General features: G+C 36.2%; 1 protein-coding gene across 1 annotated transcript in view; it reads right to left on the bottom strand.

The window, feature by feature from the left end:
• The window catches only part of LOC104494642 (cytoplasmic polyadenylation element-binding protein 3-like), a gene marked incomplete at its 3' end in the record, with an annotated part of 61,198 nt that overhangs the window by 43,382 nt on the left and 2,214 nt on the right, over nucleotides 1-15,602 (bottom strand). The gene's annotated exons all lie outside the window — the stretch shown is intronic.

Below are 15,602 nucleotides of genomic sequence, written 5' to 3'. Positions count from 1 at the left end.
GCAAACGAACAAAAACCACAAAACCGCCAAAAAATCAAAGGCTCTACAAAACAGCTATTATTCTTACACCCATTACACTACTGTAGAGAATGACCTGCAGATGTTATAACTGACTGAGCACTCACTGACAGGATTTATGTTTAGTCTATTTTGTTCAATGTGATGCTTTAGATAAAAATCTGCTCATCAGTTCTGCTGCTGAATGCATCTCAAAAAGCTGATGTATCCACTTTCTATTATAGTTTCTGATTCCAGTAACAAATGGTTCTAACACTTGTAAAATATAGGATTAAAGTAGTTACACCCAAGACGATCATCAATTCACAAAAACAAGTGAAAAAAAAAAAAATGTCAGCAGTAGAATTTACAAGGCTATTCATTATACCCTTGAGCTATTAAAATGACATAATTTAACTGGTTCATTGGCCTGCTGTGCAGGAGTTCAACACTGATAAGTTACCTTTGGGCTTCTACTACTCTGTTCAGCAGAATGATGCCTGCGTCCCACAGCAAGGAAAAACTAACACAGACCTAAGAATACCTTGCTAGTTAAATCAGCACAAGTGCGAACCTCAAACCACAAGATGAAAGCACTACAAAGATGCACAGACTGCAAACAAATGGAGTACTAGGCATGCTACAGCATGAAAGGATCTGAATGATCACACTTTGCAGTCTGGACCACATCATGTAAAAGACGGTAGAGACATATCGTATAAGGCAGTTATTGCCTCAAAGATTTACTATAGGAGTAGTCTGTCTCATGATACTATAGGATGAGGCAAAATGGGAGATAGAGAAAAACACAAGTAATAACTGTCAAACAGATATCTGAACACCACTGCCCAGCAGCTTCATTTACTACAACCACCACAGTAAAGGAATCTCATGGATTCCTCCAAACTAGAAACAGTGGTTTTGTGTACAGTTACTGATCATCAGCAACATGGCATATATTGGTAAGATTTAAAAAAAAAAAAAAAAAAGCAGCGTGACTACACCGCTTAAGCCCTACAACAAACAAATTTCTGTTTCTCACCCAAATTCATTGTGCTTTTAAGAGCAATGTGAATAAAATAATATCTAACTGGTTCCCGTTCCATTTCTATTGTGCTCAGGAAATGGCTCCTCCTGAGCAAAAATAAGCTTGTAGGTGCCAAAACAAAATACTTCAACAAAAAAGGGGTAAGACATATAATCTGTTCCTACAATCGAGATCTTCAGCTACTGGTCTGGAGAACCAGTAAAATATACTTTTAATTACTAAAATTACTCGTGTAAGTTGTTCAAGCCCTAACTTCATATTATTACTGCATGATTAATATACATAACAAATTGTGGCACAAGAATCTAAAACCTACTTTAAAGAGATAAACACAAAAATCCATTCTGCCATTTTCTTAATGGGGATTGAGAATAGTTTGGCAGCAAATGTTCACCCTGGGGATGAACATCCATCATCGAGGATATAATTTATCATAGAATCCCGAGCTGTCACAGCCACATTCTCATAAGGCAATGTGGACTCCAGGCTCTCTAACTGTGCACCTACTTCTGAACGTGAGCAGAGGACTCCTGTAGAACCACTGGAATACAAGCCAATCCTTTTCCTAAAGTGTCATTATGTTAGAAATTTTAAGTATATTTGCTATTAACTCTTTGGTCAGCTTCAAAGTTACCAAAGGCGGCATTCATGCAACTGAAGAGGTGGGAAACAGCAGAAAGCAGCAATCCAGAGACCACTTATAGCATCAAACTCCACTTAGAGGAAGGAAGGGCAGATGCAGAATTAAAAAACATCCCAGGCAAAAATGATGTTTTAATTAGAAGCAACTCTTCAAATCACCTATATACAAGCAATTGCATTTCAGATCAAGTTTTGTAAACAAAAGAAGAATTTTTTCAGTTGCCAGTACTGATTCATCCCATATACAAAAAAATTCAGTTTAATAACAAATACAAAATCAACAAATTAAATATATTATTTCATATAATAAATGTATTAAAATAGTAACTCAATCACACTATGCATACTTACATCTTTTATTACCTAAGGGGCTCAAAGGCATACAGGATATGAGGAAAAGAACAATTGTCTCGTGCACAAGGCGCCTGAATGCTTATGTTAAAGCCTTTAAAAATAACCAGAATAGGTATTCCTTTCTACAAGAGAAGAAGCCATAAGCATTTTTGTGTTGTCAGTTAGGTGTTACACATTCGAATTACTGCTACGCATTTAGATTTAATGAATTAAAATACTTCAGAAGTCACATACAAGATAAACAACTACATGTATGAACAAGCAATTAACCAAAAGCAAACTTTATGTCAACAGGTCACAGAAATTGGAAAGGATATTCATAGGAGTAAGAAAAATGCTTTCCTTTTACATTATAAGAGCTACACTGATTAGCACAGGGCAAATTTAATTAAGATTGCTCCAGACAAAGAAAATGGATTGAGATAAAAGTCTACCTGACTTAGAACAGAATTTTTATTTTTTTGTACAAGGTAATAAAGATTGACAGGCACCTTAAGAAAGGCTGCTAGAAGGAAAGAACCATGATGTTCAGCCACTTAAGCATATTCAGGGAAACTAAAAATTTCAGCAAGAAATATCTAGGAAAAAGTCTGGCAAGAGTGCGAGAATACAAGAAGAATATAACAGAAGTCAGGAGAAAATGTAGCCTCCATAATCAACTGTCACATACAGAGGGGAAAAATCAGGTAAGCAAGGGTAAGCAGTAAAGACAGGTAACCAGGAAGAGACAAAGCAGTATCATCTGTACAACTCAGCAATAGCCATCAGGTGCATGTGAACACAGCAGTGAAGAGAAGCCAGTCAGCAAGGCACAGGGAGTGCAACTACAGCTACTCCACGTAAGAAGGTCAGTACTGTGTATATCTGAACAGCAAAGTAAAAATGAAAGAACTGCAGTAACTGAAGCAGGATATGAAACTCTCAAACTGACACACACTGCTTCTAGGTTTTATGACTGAAATTCAAGGATTTCTTTAAGAAATACAAAACTAAGATAACGTAGCAACATATGTTAATGATGCAATAACCTGGAAAGTATGGGTTTGGGTTCTTGAAAGCATATGATACAGCTGATCTAACAGGACTTCGATATAGCACTTCATATGGTGCTCCAAGCAAAGGAACTACATAAATAGGGAAAACCTGGTAATTACTGCAGTTGAGCTAAGAAAGTGACAAAAAGAGAAAGAACTGATAGTGCAAAACAGAGAAATCTGCTAAAGAAGAGTTACTAATGGAGTAGTTTAAAGGCAAATCTTGAGACCAATTTTACCAATAATGTTGGTTATTAAAGTAGGAATACACTAATAATATACAATAATTTACAAGTTATCAATACAGAGGAGATCAGCTCATCATACAGAAAGAATTTAATTAACTTGAAGAACTGCAGCAAAGCAGGATGATATTTAATAGCAGTAACTACAAGGTCATGACCTCAAGGGCTCAATTTTCACTATAAACTGAGACCTCATGAACCAGAAAGAAGGACGTAGAAAGGAGAAAGACAGGAGTTTATTAGTTAATATCTTGGCAATTATAAACCATGACTATAAAAGTTAAGTGTGAAAAGGTAAACAAAATTGCAGGTTGTATGAAAAACTATACTTCTAGTAGGGTTGCCTTCTGCATCTATTCACACCTGTATTCATTAAAAACCTATTTTCAATGTATTTGGTTTTTTAAATTATTCTCCTTCTACAAGCCAAACAGAGTCAAAGACTAAGCTATATTTTGAAACATTGACCAGTTCAAGTTTATACTCAAACAAGGCTACTATGTAAGCAAAATAGCAAGAAAACTTCCCAGTTTTTCTAGAAAGTGAAGCCTTCCAAGTGGGTGATTTTATTGGTCAGAAGTCACAGGTATAGCTTCATTTACTAGCAGCCAGAAGTAGCAGTAGCTACCAAGCTAAGGACACTTCCCACCACCACCGTCAAACCCAGCCTAAAGGCTGAAAGACTTTATTTGCAGAATTTCTCATCCCCAGAAAGTGAACACGTATATTGCCATCTTGGTTTACCACATATGAAAATGCCACAACTTCACTTTCGTTTTATATTATAAAAATCGCACACTTTCTTATCCCTAACTTTTGTTTCCTCCACCCTCTTGCTCTGCCTCAGTCTTCCCAGTGCACAGTTAGCTGCTACATAGAGCTTTGCAAGTTTTAAGAAAAGCCCTTTTAGTTCCTTTGAGAAGTTTCCCTGTTTAATGTCACAGAAAGAAACAATATGATCCTAGAAAGAATACATGAGTAGAAGAATTATTTATGAGATGAAATATTAGGTCAGACTGTTACGGGAATCGTAATTTAATACTAAAAAGTATCTTTGTAAGTAGTTCAAAGAAAAGTTCAAAACCACAAAGTACGTTACCAGCATTTGATGGACTCGTTTATTATATATCTTAATGGTTACTAAGCACATCAATAGACGGTATTTTGATCTGCCATCTGTTAATGTGTTGCACCTTAACTGCTTTCAGTTAATACATTAATAATTTATTAATGCTTTACAAATGTACAGTTACTGTAAAGGTCACGTAGTAAATGTTAGTAACACTAGCTACCTACGTGTTAATTAATTAATGCTTTTAACAAATCTCCTTTACAAAGTAAAATGTTTCATTAAAGGATCTGCCTAAAAAAGCTCTAGAATAAACACTTGTTTCTGAGACCACAGGGAACATGGGAGTTTAATATATTAAAGGTTTCTGAAGTATATGTTGACTGCTGCAAGGTCATATAACATTTCATGATTGTGTACCACATGCGGCGAACTCTCTATCTTATTTCCAGCTGCTTAACACATGCTAAACTTTACAAAGAAGTTTAGATTTCTGTCTTCTACAAAATACTTCAGAAGCGTCTGCCTGATAAACTAAGGAGATACAAGCTCTCTTGGTCTTCAATCAATGCACTACCAGTAATACACAAACAAGAATTGCTCAGAGCAATTCAAAAAGAGCTTGTCATACCTGCATATAAGATTTAAAAAAAAAATACTGTTGGACGTGAGAAACACTCACTACTTGAACAAAAGCACAAATACTTCCTTATAAATAAGGGTTAAATTTTCCAGTCAAAATTTTTCCACTCTAACCCTGCTTTTTTAATACCTAACTAGATGGTCTGGAATGACTAATTTTTTTTAATCCTTTTTTAGGTTATTAGGGAAGAAATAGAAAAATTCTAAGTTTAGAGAGAAATAGAAAAGCAAATGGATTATCATGGTCATATGTCAGTGAGAGGCAGGCTGGAAAAATTGAGATGATCTAACATTTAACAGAGCGTCTTGCAATGCATTGTTCTTAAACAGTCTAATTTAATGGGGCAACTTTGTGAGCCAAACTGAACATAATTTTTTTTAAATACTATTTTAAATATCAGAAAAGGCAATTATACATAAAGGCATTAAAAAAAAAAAAATCTCTAAAACTCCATAAAAGAACACCATCCCAGGAGGAAGTAAAAATAGATATCTAAAGGATAAAACTCAGCATAGCTGACAAGATGGTCCAATGATACTTGGCACAAACTCCAGAACTACTTACCCATTCCGTGCCTTCTTTGGTTTAGCAGCCTAAATACTTTCAGAGAAAGAAATGTTTGTTACGTGCGTTGTATGACATCACTAAAATGGCATTTCACAGTTAAATGCCAGTGAGAAAGTTGAGTGAATCCTGATGTCTACTGATTTTATCAGCTAATCAAAACCTGGAAACAAAAATCTGACAACCTAGGTTTTAATTTTTTTTTTTTTTTTTTTTAAAATAAAGACAGAGAGGTTAGTGGAAGAGATAAGCATAGTAAGTTTAAGATTGAAGAAACATCCAGAAGACCTCTGAAGATGTTAAGAAGGACTTTGTAAAAAAGTGAAAACCCTGCAATCCAGACTTTAACACCCACCACCCATCCCACTGTAGCGAGGACTTGGAACGTACACATAAATACATAAAAATTCCTTTTTTTCATTACAACCATACAAAAGACAAGCATAACCACTAAAAACTTCGAAAATTACAGAAATAACTGAAAAAAGCTTTGAAAAATAACCAAAAAATTAAAGAAAAATGTAATTAGTTTTGTGGTTCTAGTTCCTATTCCTAAATTTATCTACACATATAGTGTAAATAAACTAGACAGAACTGATAATGCAGTAGTTCTGATGGTAGAGTGACAATTTAAATTTTATGCTTCAAAATCAAGCCAAAAATCACTGGATTGGCTTTTTTAATTCTTATGAGATAGAAATTACATAATCATTCAAGTCAATATGGCAACTCCTTCCTTTTATTTTTTCCCCTTGCTAATAACTAACAGACAACAGCAGTAAGAGCCTAAAACATTCCAGCAAGGAATTATGAATTTTCATTTAATGTTTGTTGTGTTTTATTTTTAGCAACTTTCATAAGAAGCTGGAATTCCAAAGACTTCCTTTAGGAAATAAATCTTACTTGCAAAAAAAGCCTTTCCCACTCTGAGAACAAAGCCAAGAAAGCTTCAGTAAGTGATTTTCTTTGTTCTGAAAAGCTATTTTTATCTACAGAAAAGATTACTTCAGAAATATAATACATTATAGATAGCATCATTTTCTGAAGTTGCCTGACATTTCTCATTAAAAGGTCAGCTTTTAGTTGCTTCCAGTGTTGCCAAAAGTAACTTTTTAGGGTGGAACTGTAAGATGAGCACCTTTGTAATAATTCCATGTATTGAAATTCTATGAATTTCACTGGAACATCCACTTACGATTATGATGTAAAAGAAAATTATATATATTTTTTTAAAGTGTATGTCAAAGACGTAATGCTTTTCTCATTTTATGTCAGAAGTGTTTTTCTGTCAATCTGTGTGAAAATGCATCCCAAGTCAAACACTCTGGAAACTAGGAGTGGGGATGAGGAAAGAAAATCAGTTAAGCACGTTCAGACTAATCTATCACTTGGTTACAGTTTAAAATTTCCAAAATTTAGAATTTCTAGCTAATATTTCTGAAAACTCCATTCCCTGAATTTATTTTAACCTATTTTAAACCCTTCATGCTATTAAGTTTGCACAGGAGTAATTCCCACATCATAAGCAAACACGATTCAGCTTATGACTACAGGGGTTTATGGGGCCGTCACCTGTAACTTGAAGCTTTGACAGAGAAAGTAGAATAGGGAAGGCCAACTCAAATGAGAACCCTCAGAAAAAAAGAGGATCATAAAGCAGGAACCAGAAGAAGCAGAACGGCAGTTTAAAAGAAGTTGAACAGTTCAAGACTGGATGAAACAACAAAAAAAATCACACTTCACAAAAAAAAACCATTGAGAGTATGTGCTCTATACCCATTGCTTTCATTAACTTTGTTAAACCAAGAACAATCTGTAGAGTTGATCAAAAGACTTCGACTCGGATGGTGAATCTTGTGAAGGTCATCATCCCAACATGTAACGGAATCTGTGGTTATGCTTTAAGTACTTTTCTTAAGCTCTAGAATTTAAAAGAAAACTGAAATTCTTGCAAATTTTGTAAAGCCATACACAAAAAAAAAAGCGAGGAAGTGCAGGAGTAAGACCACTTGTGCAATTTAAATTCTACCATTTTGCATAAGTTTCAAAACCATTTTTCCAGCAAAGCCCTAACTCATCCATTGCCCAGTGATGTTTTTGAATAATGAAGACGTTTCTTTATAAAAGTTCTATGTTGTTTCTTGCAGAATATGGAAGATGTACACAGAATTACAGACAGCTGAACGAAAAGTGGGTCTCAAATAATAAAATGAAATATTTTGCTTCTCTTCCCTGATGAAAAGATCTTAATTCCGAATAACTGGCATGTAACTTAAGCTAAAACTTTCCATAAATGACAATGTTTTCTTCATTTTTTGGTGTGTAATTTGAGATTCACACTAACAGCAACTTCGAGACAGTCAATGCATGCTCTGTTTTCAAAGAGCTATATATGGTAAATAGTTCAGAAAAAAACCCAACTTTTTAGTCTTCTCCCATTGAACACTGAGAAGCATGATTCCCCCAAACTCTACAGATGTAAATAACAGGCACAGAATGGAGATCACACCATCATTTCTCCTAACATGGTTGTCACAAAGCAGATCAGTATCTCAGTATCTATCCCGATATACACAGTTCTTCTCTTCTATAAGATCTTAGAAAAAACGACAGTTTTCTCTCTGGAATGAGTTTCAAAATCATGCAATAAGGAGACAAAGCCACATTAAACAATGAGGAAAAGAAAGCCATGTTTTACAAATGCTACTGAAAACTTGTAAGAAAAGACAGAATCATATAACTGAAACTTACGAAAATTAAACCAATGACCAAGTTTGAAGATGCCGATCTGTCAGCCTCACCTCTGTGCCTGGGAAGATCATGGAACAGATCCTCCTAGAAGCTGTGCTAAGACACATGGGGGACAGGAGGTGATTCTAAGCAGCCAGCATGGCTTCAGCACGGCAAGTCCTGCCTGACCAAGCTAGTGGCCTTTCATGAAGAAGCACTGCATCAGTGAACAGGGGAAGAGCCTTTGACACCATCCCCTACAACATCCTTCTCTCTAAATTGGAGAGGTATGGTTTAGATGGGTGGACTGTTCAGTGGATAAGGAATTGGTTGGATGGTCACCTCCAAAGGGTAGTGGTCAACGGCTTGATATCCAGATGGAGATCAGCGACAAGTGGAGTTCCTCAGGGGTCTGTATGGGGACCAGTGCTTTTTAATATCTTCCTCAATGACACAGACAGCAGGATCAAGTGCACCCTCAGCAAGTTTGCAGATGATACAAAGCGGGGTGGTGCAGCTGACACACCAGAGGGATGGGATGCCATCCAGAAGGACTTGGACAAGCTGGAAAAGAGGGCCCTTGTGAACCTCATGAGGTTCAACAAGGCCAAGTGTACCTGGGTTAGGGCAATACTGAGTACCAATATGGGCCAGATGATGCGACTGAAAGCAGCCCTGCAGAGAAGGACTTGCAGGTACTGGTGGATAAAAGCCGGGACATGAGCCAAAAGTGTGCAGTCACAGCCCTCCAACTGTATCCTGGGCTGCATGAAAAGCAGCGTGGCCAGGAGGTTGAGGGAGGCGATACTGCTGCTCTACTCTGCTCTGGTGAGACCTCACCTCAAGTACTAAGTCCAGCTCTGGAGTCCTCAGCACAAGAAGAACATGAACCTGTTGGAACAGGTCCAGAAGGAGGTCACAAAAATGATCAGAGGGATGAAACACCTCTGCTCTGAAGACAGGCTGAGAGAGTTGGGGTTGTTCAGCCTGGAGAAGAGAAGGCTCCAGGGAGACCTTATTGTGGCCTTTCAGTGCTTAAAGGGGCCTGTAAGAAAGACGGGAAATCTTTTTGGCAGGGCCTGTTGTGACAGGACAAGGGGTGATAGTTTCAATCTAAAAGAGGGGAGACTTAGAAATACTTGCTAGAAAATGAGAATGGAAAACTATTACATTTCAACTGACATAGAGGCAAATTATCTCAGTAACAGCAAAATCTACTTTGTTGATGTACTTGACAATAAAAGCCCTACCTGTCAATGCAGGTGTTACTGAAAACTGCAGTTGTTTTTTGAAGAAAATGAAATGCTTACACATACACATGTGTAGATTATAGATCTACATACATACTTTGCATATATTTATACTCAAATGGCTAATATTGCTAGGAATGGAAAATTTGCCTAAAGTTTTGAAAAATGCATAGTTTATTTCTCTCATACTACTTGTTCCACTTACTCTTGTTACCAGCTAGAGGAAAAAAAAAAAATCTCAAAACACATTGAACATTTAGAAAGTCTCCCTACAGAAGGGAAATTATTAGCCCACGTAGCACCAGACAGAGTCCAAAGGGAAGTTTAGCTGATCTTATGCTGAGTAAACAGGAATTAGAAAACTCTGGTTTCTGCCCTTTCTGAGATTTTACTCCAACCCACCAGACTGAAAAAAAAAAACGTAGGTTGAGATGAGAAATGGTAAGAACTAGTTCAGGCAGTCTCTTGTGAAACGCTGCACTTAGCTGGGCTTGCAATTGGCTGGAAGGGCACAAACAGTCTGATTACTCCTGAGAGAAGGCAGTAATTTCCACCTACTTCTGCCATTCCTCCCATTTGAAAAATCATACAGAATTTCTTTACCTAGCTTTTGAAAACTTCCAACAGTAAAAACATGATTTTTCTGAAGACACGAAATACGAGTAAACAATATTCTTTCATGCCTAAAGAATATGGTGATCCATTTAATCACAAGCAACAATTATACATTAAAAGCTTTCAATATTGATCTCTGGGAGTTGAGAAGACAGAGTGAGGGGGAAACAGGGGAAAGGAAAAGAAAAAAGATACTTTTTCTATCTAAAGTCTCCTAAAAGCCATTATGCTAATGGTCTTGAGCAGATCTGTTTCCTTAAATAACATATTAGAGGTTACTATGATATGAGCGAAAGCAGAACCAAAGCAGCATGCTTATTTTGGGAAAAACAGTGAAGTTTGTAGAGGCCTTTATTTCCCGTGGGAATTTATGCTACAGTTTGGAATAATATTTTGATTTCATTTCTAGGACAAGCTTCTTTTATTTATGAATAGTATTTGCAAACTTGTAACACTATCTCAAGTGATCAGTAGGAAAAAGAAAAACAAAAAGAGAGTCTTAGAGCCTCTCTCAAAGGTCATCACTGGATAGTTTTGATATGATGTTTTTCTCTTCAGCCTAATTGAAAAGTTTTTGAAAGCACGGTAGTCTACTCAGCCCAAGCGAAACTCGGGTGTATACAGTGTAAGATCACTACATAACTTTAAGCAGTGCTATCTTTCAGCTTCCCTTTGGTAAGCTTCAGCATACTCATTCACTCCTGAGTGGCCTTAATGAAAGGAGCGCTATTTTACCGGCTGCTAAGAAATGGAAGTGTTCATCATCCACTCAGCAAACTCCTATTTTCCTTGAAAATTACCTGGAACAGAAAAACATTGCTTTTCCAGGTCTCTCTTCCTCATACATTCAATTCACAAGAGCAGCCTCTAGGCAAAATACAAAAACTAGGGAAAATGATCCAAGAAGAGAAATAACAAAATAAACTGCCATGCCCCTCATTTTCTCTTCTACCTTACCTCCCAAAGGAAAGGCAGATAATTCCTTACCTGTCTGGTAATCTTTAAGACAAGACATTGATTTATTGGTCTATATTAATACCTTTGATGTTTTTAAGGAAGTTCTCTCTATATACAGAGTTGCTCAGAATATCAACTGCATACTGAACTTATTTCTTTGCTTTAACTTCACTATGATTATCTACGATTCAATCAGCAAGTAATTAGTGCTCAAATCGTCATACTTTAAATATGAAAGTCATGTGCTTTTTCTTCCGTACACTTACTGTATTTTAATTAATTTGAAAACACAGACATTTAAAGCTCAATCAAATTTGAAACCTCACAAGAATTGTAAAATACTTCACAACTACTAAGACTACCACTTCGCTGCTACTAAGACTAGAACGTACTGCTCAAGCCTGTTACACTGGAAGACTACTGCGATACCATGACATGCATTCTCACACTTTAATGTTCAGAATCAGGCTCCTTATTGTGCTAGATAATAGTAACAACAGAATATGCATAAATAGAAACCTGTATTTACAGTCGTGAATGTTCCAATACCTGAACTCATTTTAATTCTGTCATTTTTAACATGCACGAACACACACACATATGAGATAACCCAATATGCATTTCAGGTTACTGTAGTATTAAGAAACAGAACTATGACAAGTTCATTGTCTGTGAAGAAGTTAGCACAAACACTGAAGATCCCTAGGACTTGAAGACAAAAATTACTCTGCATTAGTTTACTGCATAAGTGTGTATAGTCACGTCTATGTGTGTATATGCTCATCACTTATTTTGATTATCAGTCGGTATTGGCATGGAGAAAGCTAAGCGTGGGCTAATACCACAGGCCTGAAGAACTTCGAATGTTTAAAGCAACCAGCTTCTTAAGGAGCTAATTATCAACCAGAAGTCACACTGGAATTATAAACATTATACAGTGGCCATTCCCCGGCCCTTCATTTCACTCAAAGAACTACAGTGTGTTTAGCACAAAGTACTTGTGCCTGCTCATGTATTACTAATTAGCCTATCTATACCTAAATGTATAAATTTATATTCAAACATATTTATGCATACATACTTACATACAAACTCACTGCATGGTTGGATTTGCATTCTACGTATGAAATATTGAAGTTACATATAATTTCTAAATTCAGCTTATAATTTTATCTGGGTCCAGACTAATTCCTATTGAAATCAATGAGGAAAAAAAACGAACACCGAAACACCTCTCCCAAAAAGCCCTTCCCTGCAAAAGATAGAATGTTAAAACTAACATTATGCACAACACACCACCTTACTCAATTCTGCTTGAGAATGTATCAATAAAGCTGCCAAGTATTACTTGATGCCAAAATATTTAGAGCACCGAATTGCTATGCATTTTTAAAGCTAAAACTTGCTCTAAAAACTTTATTTTTTTATTATTTCTAAAGAACATTATTCAGAAAGCAGCAAAACTTGGAACTATTTCTAGGAAATTGTTATAGCGTTGTTATTAAAAATCCATAGGGCAGACTTCCTTAATTAGTATACTGGTCTCCAAGCATTTAATTCTTTCTTTATCTTCTCCCCTGTAAAGAGAATTTCTTATCCGTGCTTCCAAGGGTCTATTTCAGGCACTACCAATCCTCCTAACCCCACAAGCTGTGTCCCAGTATCTCTGTATGGCCAAAAGCCAAAAGCAATATGGTATTTACCTGAGAGAAACAAAGCAAGTAAGAATTCTGCGAGCAGCTCAGAAGCATGAGATGGCAACAGCTCTCTTCAAGGCCCACAGCTCCGCTCCAAAAAGGAACTGAACCACTGCCCATGTTCCAGGAACAATCGGTTAATGTCAGCCTCAAATGCCAGAAATGAAGATCACCTAGCATAAGGGCACAACACTGCTACTTGTGACATGACAATCACAACAGAGGACCTTCAGCTGAACCACTCAGAAGCTGAAGAATATTCAGAGGAACAAACTGGCCACCTTTCTGTATTTCATATTTGGCCTGGTTCCACATCTATTCCTATGATCTTATCTCCAACTCTTATTTGCTACATTACATTTCATTCCAGACCAACTGATTCTTCTCCCTTTCAACTATCAGCTTTGTATCTCCAAGTTTTTTTATACAGTGCAATCAGTTTTCCTCAGTAAATATATGGAAACAGTCTCCTTCAAAGCATTTTAATTGCCTTTCAACACCAATCACAAGGCAGACGCCAACAGAAATCCTACCAATTGATCTTTTAAATGTTATGATGTGTTCTGCAGTATGACTCCTTGGGACAGACACTGACTGGTTTTGACATGCAGTAATGTATTACTCAAATTCAGGCATGAAGACATCTAGCATATTGCTTTATACACATGCTCTTAAGAGAAACATTTTCAAATTGAACATTTTTTTCTTAGAACTAGATGTATCAATAGCTGAATATTAGCTGTCCTCACATTTTTGATCCTTGCAAAGACCTGAGATAAAAAAATAGGTGTCACTGATGTTAATTCAATTGGTGAATATATTAATTTTTTCCTTTCTACTTAGAACATCTTGCACTTCATATCTCACTAAAATTAATTAAATATTTAAAAAAATTTTAGAAGTCTTATAATCTCAACATAACAGAAAAGAAAGGGTTAGCACAAAGAACTTACTAATGTGCATTAATGTGTTGCTAGCAAGTTTACTGAAAGGTATCTCTGAAGCAGATCAAAAATGCTGAGCTATGATGGGTGGGAGATGTACGTGGATAGACCTGCCAGAATTACTTGATCGTGCTGACAAACAGAACGTACTCTGTCAACTGTGTCAATATTATTGCCTAATTTCTGAGGGGGAGAAAGAAAGGGGAAAAAAAAAAAAAAAAAAAAAAAAAAAAAAAAAAAAAAAAAAAAGAAGAAAAGGAACCAAAACCCAGTCAGCAAATATTAAACTCTTACATGAATTTGAATTTCATTTTTATCATGGTAACTAAACAGTTGCCTCCTATCAATAGTATGGTTTTTAGACTTCCTCAGCAATTTTTCGAGTATAGGAGCAAACAACATTAACCGAGATTACAATCTTGTATGCAAAATTTGGCAGCTTGTATTAGAAGAGCCTAATAGAAAAAAAAAAATACAAGTTTTCTGAGCCTCTGAAATCGAACTGTTATTTCAGCTGGTGCTGAGAGTAGCCTAAGTATTTGCTTTCAGTTGAACAGGAAAATACCAGGTCAAATTCACAGAGAAAACAAGTTTCCAAATTTACATATTGGCTAATACCTTAGCTTTTCAGAACCTTAATTTTAAAATATAAGGAACTTTTCTTTAAAAACATTTATCTACTTTTTTCCTAGTAATGACTAAATATCTGCTAGTTTAATGTGTGACAAATTACAGTCATAATAATAAAGTTGTGTATTCATTAAAGATGCATCTCACTGACCAAACCACAGAAATAAGAGCATTTATTGTTGCTTCCCTACTGATCAGAATTTCTACTGTCTTATATACAGACAATTAAAAGAAAATTGTAAATTGAAACACATTTTCCACTCCTAAAAAACGACTGAGAGCTATATTCATTAGCTTTTGTGTGGCTGTGCTCTGTGCAACACAGCAGTTTCACCAGGCATGTCATGTCTAAAGTGTAATCTTTGTCCAGACTTCAGCGCCTCAGAGACATTGACCAGCAGTTCACCAGAAGCCACTCCGCCTTCATTTAGGGTAGCCAATAAAAAATTAGCAACTCTCCCTTTAAACAGAATGAAGCAGCAAAATGAAATTTCAGGGCTGACTATAAGATGCCCTCTTTAAATGGGACTGGAAAGTGCACAGGAATGCATATATTTTACTACAACAATCTCTAGAAGTAATGGGGGAGGGGGGTGGTAGTGGGTTTTTTTACTTTGTTTCTAAGTGTCATTCCAGGTGCTATTCTTACCATACTGATAAGCTATAAATGTTTGCAAGTTCATAGTTTTTCGAGAAAGAGATTACCCAAAGATGAAGCAGAAATGAATGATTGCACTGTACTTCAAAACAGAAAATTTTGATTTGTCTGAGACTAAAAAAGCTAACCTAGAAAAAATTTGAGATTCACTTCATCTTGTACAGACATGAGCATGCTCTGCTTTTTTCAACTTAAAGTGGATTTCACACCATGACAGGTTTCATTCTGCATTAAAATTGCAAATCTTCTATGTGGCCCAGTTTCAGCTGCAATTGATCTGCTCTGTCGTCATAGATTAAAAAAAACAGCGAAGGGCACTGCAGCTTTAAATATTTCAGAGCTATGTAGCTAGTAAATAGACTCCATTGCAATATGGCTCTGAAGGTCGTGTCCTATTGTCTCTTTTCTCTGCAAATATTTTGAACAGCATAAAATGGTTTATTTTATACAAAACCTCCCCTACCATTTCTAAATCGCGTCAATTGTATTAGGCATTTCCTTACTGGAAAGGACAGATACGCCACT

This window comes from Buceros rhinoceros, unplaced genomic scaffold (genome assembly GCF_000710305.1).
Source record: "Buceros rhinoceros silvestris isolate BGI_N320 unplaced genomic scaffold, ASM71030v1 scaffold5696, whole genome shotgun sequence".
Classification (NCBI taxonomy): domain Eukaryota; kingdom Metazoa; phylum Chordata; class Aves; order Bucerotiformes; family Bucerotidae; genus Buceros; species Buceros rhinoceros.
The sequence above is the reverse complement of the archived record's forward strand: the minus strand, read 5'-3'. Positions and strand labels throughout refer to the sequence as shown.